Source organism: Nicotiana tabacum, chromosome 7 (assembly GCF_000715075.1).
Source record: "Nicotiana tabacum cultivar K326 chromosome 7, ASM71507v2, whole genome shotgun sequence".
NCBI lineage: Eukaryota > Viridiplantae > Streptophyta > Magnoliopsida > Solanales > Solanaceae > Nicotiana > Nicotiana tabacum.
This window is the reverse complement of record NC_134086.1, coordinates 108,972,979-108,987,226: the sequence shown is the minus strand read 5'-3', so window position 1 is coordinate 108,987,226 and position 14,248 is coordinate 108,972,979. Positions and strand designations below refer to the sequence as shown.

Here is a 14,248-nt window from a genome sequence, read left to right as displayed (position 1 = left end):
TTTCAAAAGTAATCGAAATTTAGCCATTTTTCATGTAAAGATAAATCTGAGCGAAAACACTATTCAAAACCCGGAAAATACGCCAGTATATTATACTGGAGTTCCAGTATAAGTATGCTTGAACTCCAACATACTATACTGGAGTTCCACGATAAGTATGCTAGAACTCCAGCATAATATGATGAAGTTCCAACATAAGTACACTAGAACTCCAGCATAATATACTGGAGTTCCAGCAAGTATAATTGTCCAGTATAATATACTGGAGTCAGCAAAGTATACCGGTCCAGCATAATATGATGGAGTTCATATACAGGTGCACCGAACTCCAGTATATTATGCTGGACCGATCTCTGTTGCAGCAAAATAGTGACTATTTTTCATTGACTTACTAAACGCTGGCTATTTTTGAATCATCGGTCCGAAAACCGGAAAATCACCTCTTAAAATTCATACTCGGCTGTCTTTTTAAATGGACTGGACTTTTGAAATCCAGTCCAATTTTCTTATTATGTCAATTTTCCACCGGTACCACTGCAACTCCCTTATCAGAAAATTGCACAATGCCACAAGACCGTGATATGGCATTTGATTTGGTTAAGCAAATGAATAATTTTGGGATTCTTTCCAGGTTTAGACCATTTGGGCCGGCATTGCTCGGGATTTGTGAGAAGGGAATGGCTGAGAAGGCTGGGGTTGTGCCTGAGGAGGCAGAGCTCTCTGCACTATTAAATATTAGTAGTTCAGAGTCGAAAAAGGGAAGAGAAAGTATATGAAGTGATGCATAGATTAAGAGCATCAGAAAGGCAGGTCCTCATAAGAGACTTATGGTATGATAATCCTCTTCTTTTGTGTTCTTAAATTTTAATACAGCTGGGATACTTTTATCCTGATTTGTTTTAGAAATCGTTGCATCCCGTCAACTAAATTGCTGATTGATTCTCTGTCAAACTTATTGTAGTATCCTGCATAGTTTTTTGGCAATTACTACTGTTTTTAGACGACTTCTTATGAGAGTGATAAGGTAGTTTCACATTATTGATATTTGATAATTCTGTTTCTTTTGACATATACTTCTATTGTTTACTCAAACCTCTCATAGAGAAATTTGGATCATCATCATTGTTGTAAAAGATGTTGGAGGATACTAGGGTTTCTGAGAACGATGCTGGAGGCTTCCATGTCATGTATAATAGTCTTCAAGTTGATTTAAAGAAAAGTATAATAGTCTTCACAAAGCTAAGCATTCATATTTATCCTCTGCCAACACCCCCGACAAAATCATTTGGGTGGACATTACAGTTAATAAGCAGGAATATCTGTAGACGAGGGCCTTTGTAATATAAAAGTGCAAATGATAGTGAGTGGAATTAGAAGTATGTGTTTGTCCTTCTCAAAAGATATATGTGTTTGTCTTTATAATACGATGTTGGTTGCAGGCAATACAACAACAACAACAACAACCCAGTATAATCCCACTTAGTGGGGTCTGGGGAGGGTAGTGTGTACGCAGACCTTACTCCTACCTTGGGGTAGAGAGGCTGTTTCCAAATAGACCCCCGGCATCCTTCCCTCCAAGAATTTCCCACCTTGCTCTTGGGGAGACTCGAACTCACAAACTCTTGGTTGATTGCAGGCAATAAAACAGGTTATTGATATGGTAACACTTAAAGGAAAGTCATACCTTGTTGTTTATGTGTATTAGCATTTTGGCATTTTCATTGAATATTATCCTTTCTCCATTAAACTGGATCCTGAAAGATCTGTTAATATGTGAAATATATTGGTTCAAAACAGCTATTTTAATGCGCATGAAAAAAGGAACAAAAATTAATCCTTTATCATTATGCGTGTTTCCAACACGGAGGAATGCGATATGTAGATTGGAATATGTAAATGAGGCTGAATTATTGTTGGATCTCATTGGTTCCCTGCAGAACTAGAAGGAACTATAGCATATTGTTTGGCTTAGGTTGTACAGTTTACATCACCATCTTAGCGTTGTGTTTTGTTAACAAAATTTCTATCTTACTAATAAAAAATATCATTACGCATCTTTTGGACAAGGAAATGGTGATACCTTTTGACTCCTGCACAGTCATATGGCACAAAATTTGTAAACCATCTAAACCAAATGCCATTAGTATAATGTAGAAGTTCCATGAAAATAACCCTTTTCTACAATTGGATTTGGCAATAGTCCCATAATTTCTTTTCTTTTCCTTGTACAAAAATAGCCCCATACTATGTTTGCTAAAACTATTCTGTTCTATTCCTTTTGATTTCTTGCAGTTATTGTTAACGTAATGAGTCCTTCGCACTCAAATTCTCTTCCTTAAATATTTCTTTAGCACCATCTCGTCTTCCTCTTTTATGTTAGAAGAGAATGGTTCCTGCAAACCTTGAAACATCTTCTTCAACTGTATCTTATCTTCTGTTTCTGTGATTGACCATCAAGTGCAAGAGACTTAAAATGCTTTCTCAAGATTAGCGGCTGATAGAACAAACCAGATGCTGCTTTATCTTAAAAGACAAATATGTTAACAACTATGTCCGTCTATTCAAGAGTAAATTCTTCATCTCCACGTTGATTGACCGACTTGGTTAAATTAAATTCGTTGAAGGCTCTTAATATGATCAAACCTTAAATGGGTTCTTATTTCATTATTGAGTAGTATTTTCTCTTTACTGGAGATGGAAATGTATGTTGTGACTGATGGAATGAAAAACACCAGGTACAATCTCTCTCTCACATACACGCACACACTCTACGCACACACACTCAACACATTAGATTTTTGACAATCTCCAAGTTGTTTAACAGTCGACAATCTTGCAAAAATGATTTCCCTCTCTATGAAACATGTTCTCCCAATTGTGATGTGTCGTAGCTTAATGCCTCTCTCATTTTTATGCAGGAGCAGAAAATACTGATGATGATGAAAGAATTGATGATGTGCAACAAAATGATGTTGCTGTTGCGGAAAAGAGTGATCAAGAAAAGGGAGCGGATGATTAGCTAATGGGTGATGTTGTTGTTGCCGCTCTGATAAGGTGCATTTACACAAACATAACCTATAATTGTACATTAGGCGTAAACCATCCGTTGTATACTTATTTTTAATGTACATATAGAAAGTCTTTAGGACTATGATATTCATGATGAGGAGACAGGTGTGTTATTCCATAACTCAAACCTGCTATGAAACAGTAAAGAATCTTAATTGTGCATATTTTTAATTGTTATCTTCTTACACATGCATTAACAATAATTTTATCGGTGGGTTATCTCTAATCCTGTGTTATCTTACATTTACATTTTGTTTGTTGATTTGGAATCTTAATTTCGGTTGATTTAGGTGTTTTGTCTTGGCTTCTATTCAAAGTAAAATATAGAACAAATAGGAGGAAGATGGTCACACTGGAAGAGACCTTCAATGTTCCGACTACTGTTGCGGAAAAGAAGAATGATGATGAAAAGAGTGATAATTTGCAGAGCAGCATCATACATCTGCACATCATCATGCCTTACTTCGTCATCGTTCTTTTTTGCATTCGGAGCATACGTTTGCAGGGTCTTTCCTGTTTTCCTCCTCTCATTTGCTCTGCATCCAGAGGAGAAGTCAAGAAAAACTAGCTTGATCAACAAAAGTAAAGATTCCAAATCAATCAATAAACAAAAAAAGGGAGATTGCATTGGTCAAAGATAATCCAGCAGTAAAGTTATTGTTATTGCACGTTTAAGAACATAACCATAAGAGAAAAAGGTTATGTACATTTAAAGGATCTAATGACAACCATTAAATAAGAAGCTAGCTGTGGATCCCGGTTTAATAGAGCAGGAAGAGCTTACCATTTATTTTTGTTTTCCTTTTTCATTTATTGATGAATTGGGCAATTAGCCGTCGAGGTTTCATAACGTTACTATTGAGATACTATAGATCTGGATGACTGCTTCAAGAGATGGACTTAAGCTCCTTATGCTTCCACTTTATTTGGTTGTTATTAAGGTAAGTTATCTCATGGCCATCTCACTAAATGACTCAACTTAGTATCATTTTCATCTCTAAAACCGTGTAAACTGTTGAAACTGAAATTGGCGTGTGCTGCCTGTTATTGGAGATGGCCTTGAAAAGCCAAGATTTTGGATCTGGGCCACCAGGATAAGAGCACTACATTCTCTCTTTTCACTGAACTGGGGAATCAGCTCTTTCACCTATAAATTGGTAGGCTCAAAGTTAAAGCGGACCATTGGAATGCATCTTTTAGCCCTAGTCATTATAGATCTTTGTGTTAGTTCTTTTCCATGTCCACAGAAAAAGATAAATGAGGTTATGCCCCATTAGATGGTACTTGCAGTACTGTAATTTCCACTGTCAATAGAACTACAAATAAAGTGGTAGCATTTGAAATATCCATTGTATGAAGGCTATTGGAAAAAAGTCAGGTCAAATATGGGCTTTATTCTTGGTGAACGGAGGAACATCAGATTTTGGGAAGGCGCATGGTTGGGTCCCCTCCATTGACAAGATTAGCGTTGAGGTTATCGTAATTGTACTATTTACAATTTATAGATCTAGATGACAGTTTCAAGTGATGATGGACTTAAGCTCCATCTGCCTCCCACTTAGGGGTGGCAAATGGGCGGGTTGGGCTGAATTTGGGCGGGTCAAGAAGGGTTGAGTCATTATATGGGTCATTGCCCAACCCAACCCAAAGTATACTTGGGCTAAGATGAGCTGGGTCAAGATGGGCTAAACAATGAGCCATAACTCAACCCGCGCAACTTGACCCATGTTTTAGAACCATGCTCCATCTTGCATAAATAAAGCCTTTTACCTTTTATACACCTATGTATGTTCCCTACTTTCTTAGCTTCCTCATAATTTATTCATTTCATGCACGACGATGAATTGCTATATATCTAATTTTAAATGTTTAGCTGAGAAACACATATGGATTAATCTTATATTCAACTGTACATGAGCTTTTATAACTTTCTAAAACTAAATAAAGGTAATTTTAAGTTACAAAAAATCTTTTGAAGAAATTTCTGTACAAACTTTGATTTATATATATTTATGTAGTTATTATTTTTTCTTTACAATGTAACGTAAGAAGCCCTACTCCTCACTTAAGAAGTATTCCCTCCTTTCCAAAAACATATTATTAGTATTTTGAGAATCAAAATATATTATTTTAAATAACAAATTAGTATTTAAGATTTAAGTTGAAAAATATCTTTTATGTTATTTCTAAATAAGTAAATTTCACCACAACTCAGTTACAAAATTATTCATTTTTGCATCAAAACTTAAAAACCTTAAATCTCATTTTTAAACTTAGATACATGACATGATGGGGCAACTAAGTAAGTTTCTAGAAAAGCCTTCGGTTAGATTGAGATCCTTTTGTTTTGGGTGAGCTTCATGGGTTATATTTGGGCTACTTCATGGGTCAAAATGAACTATAAAAAATGATGGGCTAACTTGGGTTCAGCCCAAATAGACCCATGAGCTAAAATGTTTGTAGCCCAACCATTAATTTCTGGGCGGGTTGGGTGGGTTAGATGAGTTTGGGCTCAAATTGCCACCCCTACTCCTACCTTATTGGTGATAGAAGTTTAGGAATCAGCAGGTTAGCTGATTACTGGAGATGACCTTGCAAAGCCAAGGCTACTTGGGGTAAGCGCATTGCATTTTCTCTGTTCACTGAACTGCTGAATCAGCTCATTCACCTATAAATTGGTAGGCATGCAAAGTCGAAGGAACCGTCTGAGTGCATCTTTTAATCCTAGTCCTTGTAGATCATCATTTTATTTCTTTTCCATGTCCACCACAGAAAAAAATGCCCCGTCAGATGATATTTGTAGTACTGCAGTTTCCACTGCCAAAAAATGGAGAGTGAAGTGTTAGCTTGTAAGTTCCATGATATAGAACTATAGATATTGGTGACACTATTAGTCAGTGGTCACTGAAATTTAATGCCAAAGTAGTGAAGATAAAAAGTATTAGAAGACATAACGTCAATACTCCCTTTGTATTCAATCTGAAAGAGTCTCTGGAGTGTTTTCTTGCTAAACACATTGATCTTTGATGTGCTTTCTTTAGCAAACTCTTCTGCAATCTCGTCATGCTTGTATGGCTTGCTTAACTTTGAAAGTTTAATTTTGAAGTAGGTCTTAAGAAAAAAAGGACTTTGAACCTAACTCAACTCTAAAAGTTAGCGATCAATATTGTCCAAAATCATAAGGAGTCAATGCTCAATAGTGTGTTACCTCAACTGATGTGGTACATTCTAGCCAGAGATGGGCGGGGGGTTGAGAGATTCAAGATAAGAGAACAGAATGGCACAATTTTTGGGTACAAACAATTTCTGAGGGCCATCGGATTGGGTAAAACCTGAATTAACCGTGGTGCACTTGCGGGAAACTCCTTGCCGAGGGCCTGTGCACCCCCGGGAATAGTGGGGGCTCGAAGAGACTCGGACACCCGGTGCAAATCCAAAAAAAAAAAAAAAAAAAAGAACAGAATGGCACATGACTTTCAGGGTAAGAATTTCGGCCAGGATAAGCAATATAGAGTAAGAGAGTGTGTTGTTATCATATTTCTAATGTGCTCAACTTAAGCTTCGAGGGTGATATGGTATTTGATGGTAAAATTTTACGTTTAGGTTCTACCACATGGTGGGAAGGTGGGAAGTTCCTGGAGGGAAGGATGTCGGGGGTCTATTTGGAAACAGCCTATCTACCCCAGGGTAGGGGTAAGGTCTGTGTACACACTACCCTCCCCAGACCCCACTAAGTGGTATTATACTAGGTTGTTGATGTTGTTCTACAACATGGCTCTATGTACTTGTAGTGCTTAGATATATATTTTTTTTTTGCTAATTAGGGATGTTTATTATTATGCAGGAAATTAATAAGTGCTATTACAACATGGAACTGGTCTTAACAATGCAGTCCCTAATAAGTCTTTGCGGAAAATAGAGAAAGCAAATAAAGGTGGTTCACTCTAGAAGTGGTCTTCACACTCAACAAGAATGCAGTCCCTAATAAGTCTTTGAGGAAAATAGAGAAAGCAAATAAAAGTGGTTCACTCTAGAAGTGGTCTTCACACTCAACATTAGGTTGTGAGTTGCAGGTGCTCCCATATTTAGCTCGGGCTTAGAATTTAGAGTATAAGGGTAATTTTCCTTTGAATCTATTCATAGGTGTACTGGGATTAGTTCTCAATACATAAGTTGAATTCGCCGTGTATATTAATTAGATTTAACTGGAAAACCAAAAGGAAATAATTGAAATTTTTATTCTGGTTCAGTTTTTCAATTTGGTTTGGCCAAATTTTTATTTTTATTTTTAAAAATCGCCTTTTATATATTGAAAAAGCCGTAGTTCTCGGCAAAAGTTTATAGTAGAGGCTTACAATGGGAGAAAGGAATAATCACCAACTACAGGAAAGCATACTTATGAGTTACTAGAGCCAGCAACATGAAGAAATAATCTGTCATATGAGGGATTATTCTAATCGCACTGTGATTTGTAGCATGACAATCTACAAGTGCTAGTAAGATAGTACATGTATGCATTACCTTCGCTGAATAACTATATAAATAATGAAGAAAAGAAAAAGATAGATCAAACTGAACTTATTCTGGTTCAAATTAGACTGCATATTTACAGAAGCCAAAGTAAAAAATTGAACTGGAATATAATAATACAAGTTCGAGCCTAATAAGTATACCAAGGATTCAGAATAAAAGGGAATAAAGGACAGTCTAAAATACACTAGCCTTCTGTTTAAACTCGCACTACATTCACTCTCCTTTCCTTTCCTCTCCTTCAGGTTAAATATCTATGCGAATAAGTTAGCGCTCAACAAACGTTAGTTTAAACTTCTTATCGATACAACTTTGAATATATTAACTATGGTCTACTGAAGACATGTAACCATATGTATTCATTGGGTCGGTGTAAATATAAGGTACGGCATGAGCATTTTAAGTTATTTAAAAACGATTGCGTGCAGATAATTTTACTTGCAACTCCTTAGAAATGCAATGTACCCAAGTTTAACATAATCTAATCAAAGGTCAAAAGAAGTCACCCGGAAAAAAGGAGTTATAATGAACAAAAGGCCCAACCTTTCACTTTGGAGGCGTTTGCCAAATTTTACCACAAGTGGTATCTCCACTCCACTTGGGCACAATTATACCTTTCATGAATGTGCCCATTTTCATATGTTTACTATAAACTAGTTATATTTCGTACTTTCGATCTAAGAAGTAGTGGGTGTTTGACTCGAGAGCTTCATGCTTTGACCTTGGAATTGATATCTTTGAGATGCATATATTATAAGCATAATTAGCTAGCTTTACTCAAAAGCTACATTTGGTCCCATCAATGATTTCTGTGTTAGTTTCTCCCTGCCGAATTCATCTAAGATCATCATATCCTACCTATACATTTAATAAAGAGCCAAAAGAACTTAAAAAGAAAGGGAGTTAAGAAGGGAAGTTTGTTTTCATAGCAATATAAATACATGTACCTTCCAATCACTAGTACTATCTTTCTTCTTGTGTGATGTCTTTATCAGATAAAAACAAGGAAACAAAATAAAGGAACTTAGAAAACAAGTTGAGATAGGGGCCATGAGAAGAGCAGCATGTTTTTGTGCAATCATAATGGCTTTCAATTTGATTTGGTCATTCCCAAACAAAGCAAAGTTCCAAAGAAAGCAAATTATATTGGTGAAACTCATAACGTCAACATATATATTGAGAGATGATGGAGTTGCCTTTGCTCACAAGAAACTAACTTGTTTAAAAAGTAAACACCTACACATGCAAACTCCCACAAACACCAAACAAAACTGAGGGTGGGTGGGTTGTGTTTTGGGGGTGGGGGTGGGGTTGTTTGGTTCTTGAGGGGGGTTTGGTTCTTGATCTCTTTTTTTATGTCAACATGTGCAGTTGTTTGTAAATGCAGTCTTGTATTGTATGGGTGAGATGATTAGAAATGCTCAGTGCTTACGAGCTAATTAAGCAATGAAATGATTTTATTATACTTCCAAAGTAATAGTTTATGTCTTAATCTAGTGAACTTCCTCTCGGATTTATGAATTGCTACACGTGGTGAGGAGGACGAAACTTTTGATTATGCTGATATTTAGAATTATTTTCTCTGTTAAGACAAATAAACCAACATGCCGTGCCTCATTCTTTGGGTTTAATTTGTTTGGCTTTATCTACTTAAATCAGTGTTGAGAGTGCTACTCAATCTATTGGATATTTCTCTTTTAGTCCCTGTTTCCATATTCAATTTGACCAATTTTTAAGTGTAAATGGGCGTTTCCTTAAATTATGAGGGGATTTTAAGTTACTTTCAAGCTATAAGGAGGTAAACGTAAATATAGAAAACAACATGAGTAAAATGCATAAGTATTAATTACTGCTATATATCATGTAATCTTTTAACATAATTTAACGGTTTAGAAATTTCGTTAAAATGGATTTTCACAGTAAAACTTTTGACCAGTATGGAAATGAAATGGTCCCTTGAATTTGCTTTATAACTTAGGCAGATCTAAAGTCAAAGAACAGAAAGGGGAAAAGAAACAAATAGAAAGAAGAGAGACATGGCAATCTTTTTCTTCACAAGTTTAGGCTTTAATGTATGCCTATCACATAACAGCAACGCTCATCACGTTTTAACAGTAATTAACACCTTAAAAAGCACTTTGAATCCCAATGCCAAAAAGAGTAATTACTCTTTAAGAATCCTTAAAAGTAACCTTTGAATTCCAAGGTTATAAGTTTCCCATTTCACATTCAATAAAGCACTTTAATTTTGGCAAATCAATTAATACAAGTCGTTTTTTTAGAAACTTTACTTTTTCTAGAATTATCTGCAAACAAATAGTAGCAGAACTAAATTTGAATATATCATTTACTTTCCTACTCCTTTCTGTCATAATTTGTACTACTCCCTCCGGTCTAAAATAATTGATTTTTTTAGTTGTTTTCACGCAAATTAAAAGTTTTACCTTTTAATATTAATTAGCAGTGAAATTGACCATATTAATCTTTACTATCTCTTCACATAAACACTCCTAACACATACTCCAATACTATTTACTCCAAGGACAATGTAGAAAAAAAATAATTAATTCATTCTTGAAATATAGAAAATTAAAATCACTTATTTTGGACCACAAAAAGGCCAAAAAATCCTTATTTTAGACCGGAGGGAGTATAAGATTCTTTTTGGATTTTATAATTATTAGTAACTATTCTATATAATGTTTGCAAATTTAGAAATTAAGTTCGTTTAATTAATTGAACTTTATGTGATGCTTTACTAAAAAATTTACTTCTTAGATTTTGACACAATTAAATGGTAAGGCAATTAGTCGCCACTTCCTTTAATCCATTTTTATTGAGATTTTCATCTTTGTTAATAACATTAAAACTAATTACTTTTCTTACTCTTCTTTCGTCTGTCTACATTTTAACTTCTATAACCTTCGTTCACACTCCACAAAAGTCTATATTCATACAAAATCACTTTCTTGCGTGTTTTCTCTGGAGAATACTTTCCTTGCCCGAGGGTATCATCAATTTATACTTTATAAAAGATATGTAAAATGATGACAAATAGGTCATTAATTATTTCAAAATAATTACGACATTAATCTCTACGCTAAAATTTTGTTAACATCTTCAGAAAAAATGGAAAAATCAATCGAGCACTATGTTGTAAATTAAAATTTCAATGTTCTTTGATCCAATTTTAATTCATTCAAAGTTTACATCACACCCTTGGAGGTGTGACCCTTCCCCGGACTCTAGGTGAACGCGGGATACATACCATGCTGGCCTTTTTTAAAGTAAAAAACGAATATTGCATATATCACAAATTAAACTCTTGCTTTGTCTCAAACTTTTTTTTTTTGTTTTTGAAATGACACAATAGTCAATATATGTAAAATAGACTCAATTAGTGTGATTGATACTTTCATTTTGACAAATTGACACAATTACCTAGTAATAACATCTCACCTAATTTGATGTTTCAAAGATATTTGAAACTGTACAATCAATAATTTATGACTGATAGAACATGTTTTTTTGTTTGTTTTTTTTCATTTGTCAAGTCTTAGAGATTGTTTTAGAATGTAAGGAAACAAAATAAATATGGATCCATCACGTGTGTGTGAAAGAAGGGGCGGACGGGAATGCTTACATAAAAATGATATAATGCTTACGTAAGCAACCACCATTTAATTCGGGGAAAAAAAAGGAAAAGGAAAAAGGGAAACAGAATTAAAAAGAAATAGAAATTAGAATATTGTTCCTTAACTTGGTGACACAAGACAACTACCAAATAACAATCATAGCACACAAAAGCTAAAAAGGCTACTCAATACTTAGCAGCGGTAGCAGTAGTATCAAAAGGAAAGAAACAAGAAAATGTTAGGAAATAAAAACAATTTAATAAAACATGAACAAGAAATAAAAATAATTTAGTAAAACATGAACAAGAAATAGAGATAGAGAGAACGAAGAGATTTTCTTCTTCAATGATGTCTATTTTCCTATTTATTACAAGGTCTTTATATAGAGCATTTGTATTTATACCCGCTTTTTGTGTCACGTTTTAATTTGTGCCCGCTTTGCAAAAAAAATTACAAGTGTACCCGCTTTTTCGCATAACTTCAGCATACGGGACTGAAGTAGCAAAGACAATCACGTAAAACTTCAGCATTCTAGTAGCTGGGCCTGAAGTTCAGCTCTAGAGCTGAAGTTTTTGTTTTTGTAACTGGCGAACTTTAACTTTAGAGCTGAAGTTTTTGTTTGTAACTGGCGCACTTCAGCTCTAGAGCTGAAGTTTTTGTTTTTGTAACTGACGAAGTTTTTGTTTTGTAACTCGCGAACTTGTTTTGTGTTTTTTGAGTAATATGTATGCAATGTTATATTAATTTGATTGATATTGTCACACCTGTGCTCTGTTAAGAATTCTACTCTTTTTGTATTTCCAGTTTCAAGTGTTTCACTTTAATCTGATTCTATTTTCATCTGAACATAGGTGTGGTGCCGGTTTCTGCTACAACTGTGGAAGACGAGTTTATCATCACTGGTGTCGTTGTAATTCTGCTTCCACAGGGACCTTCTACTGTTTTGTAATTCTTGCTATCATATATTTCTTTCTCATCTTATGGATTCACTAGAATTTGCATAGACATTTATGCACCTGAGGCAACAGGGGCGGATTTACCATGTAAAATATGGTTCACATGAACCCATGGTCCTCGGGTTAAAATATAGATATGATGTACATAATTTGGCAAAAATAGTTATATATACTTGATGGAACCCATGGTCAAAAGAGACCAAGTGGTGCACTAGTTTTGGTCTCTTATTTCCAATAGCCTAAGGTCATGGGATCAAATACCCTACCAACTTTTTGGTTTAATTTTTTTTTTTAAAAGAATAATAGTGAACACATCCTCCGGAAATTCTGGATCCGCCTATGTGAGGCAAGGCTATTTACACGGCACAGTCCAGTCCATGGTGGGCTATTAGTTTTCCCTGAAAATTCAACGCTGCAATTAATAACAAAACTACTCACAATCATTGCTTTTTGATCTTTGCTCCAATACTTATGTTATAATAATCCAAGTGGAAGTCCTCGATATATTTGCTTTAGCTTATTAATCAAAGAGAGCTTGTCAAAAAGAAGTCATCGTTGTAGAAGAAGAAAGAAGAAAACGAAGGAGGAGAAGGAGGATGAGAAAGAGGACTGAGGTTATTTAAAAAGTGGGTACAAATTAAAAGTTTTAAAAAAAATGGGTATGAGTTAAATGGAGGCGACCAAATAGGGCACCCCGTGCAATTTTTACCTTTATATAGGCATAAAAAGTGAAGAAAATATGCCATGGAATATGTCATTGAACATACAAAATATGTCATTGAATATGTCATTAAGCATTTGAGATGAAGATCATGGAAGAAGAGTAGGCATCCACCATAATGTGATATTTATCATAACACTCCCCTTGGATGTCCATAGATAATGTGCCTCGTTAAAACCTTACTAGGAAAAAACGCTATGGGAAAAAATTCTAGTGAAGGAAAAAGAGTACACATGTTTTGAAATACGCCTTTTGGTTGCCTCGTTAAAAACCTTGCAAGGAAAACACAGTGGGACAAAACCTTGTAAGGGAAAAAGAGTACAACGCGTATAACTCCCCATGATGAGAGCATCAATTCACATCCTTGATCATTCACATCCCAATCTTGTACACTAGTTTCTTGAAGCTTGACGTCAGTAGAGATTTGGTGAACAAATCAATGATATTAGGCTATATAGATGATATTTACACCTTAATATTACCATACTTTATTGTTGTTTTATAGGTAAATTGATAACAAAATGCTCTAAATGGTGTTCTTTTGCTTCGCAGGGAATATTCTAAGTGAGAAAGCACTACGGAGTGTTTTGGAGGCAATAATGTGAAGAAAACATCCAATCAAGAAGTACCCGAGCACAAAGAAGCAAAAAATGGACTGAGTGAATTCCACCGCGACCGCGGTGGAACAGCGGCAGACCAAGTGTTCGAGGCACAATGTTCAGCATTCACCGCGGTCGAGCCGCGGTTGCCGCGACCGCGGTGAACTGTTCACGTGCCAGAAAGTTTGGGGACCAAAGTGTAAATCGGAAAAAACTTGTTCCAAACCCTTATAAACTTTAGAAGCTCGCCCAAGACATGTTTAAGCTTGTTTTTAGACTAGTTTGAAGGCAAGAACAAGTGTGAGAAGATCAACCAAACATTAGAGTTTTTCTATCTCCTTTTATTTTCTTGCAATTACCCATTATGAATAATTTAGTAGTTTTATCTTGTTTTGTCATGAGTAGCTAATTTCCTAGTCTAGGGTTTTGATGGAACCTATTGAAGGATGAACTTCTTGTTATGTTAATATAGTTTGCCCAGTTTAAATCTCTATTTGTTCAACTTCGTGCATGTTGTAGTTAATTGACAGGATCCTCAATTAGCTGTGCCTATTTAGTGTGCATAACTCGAGAGAGAGTGCATATTTAGGTAATTGTTGAACAACACCACTCCCAAAGTATACGAGAGATCAATAAACTGAGGGTTTAAAAGCGGGATTAGGGATCACGAAACCTTGGGTGTAATCTAAAGTGAGTTGTAATAAATAAAGCCAGCTAGCGTAACTAGGGAGAGTGCGT

At 35.3% G+C, this 14,248-nt stretch overlaps 1 long non-coding RNA gene across 3 annotated transcripts; it reads left to right on the top strand.

The window, feature by feature from the left end:
• Nucleotides 1–470: 470 nt before the first annotated feature.
• On the top strand, nt 471–7,318 carry LOC107782606 (uncharacterized). 3 transcript variants are annotated; one of them, XR_001647271.2, is made up of 4 exons: nt 471–830; nt 1,440–3,054; nt 3,903–4,010; nt 6,914–7,318. It is a non-coding gene; the product is annotated as an uncharacterized LOC107782606 (long non-coding RNA). The 3 variants fall into 3 exon arrangements; XR_001647270.2 differs by lacking the exon at nt 3,903–4,010 and having other exon boundaries at nt 472–830; XR_012693474.1 differs by lacking the exons at nt 3,903–4,010; nt 6,914–7,318 and adding an exon at nt 3,360–3,895 and having other exon boundaries at nt 472–830.
• The last annotated feature ends 6,930 nt before the right edge of the window (nt 7,319–14,248 follow it).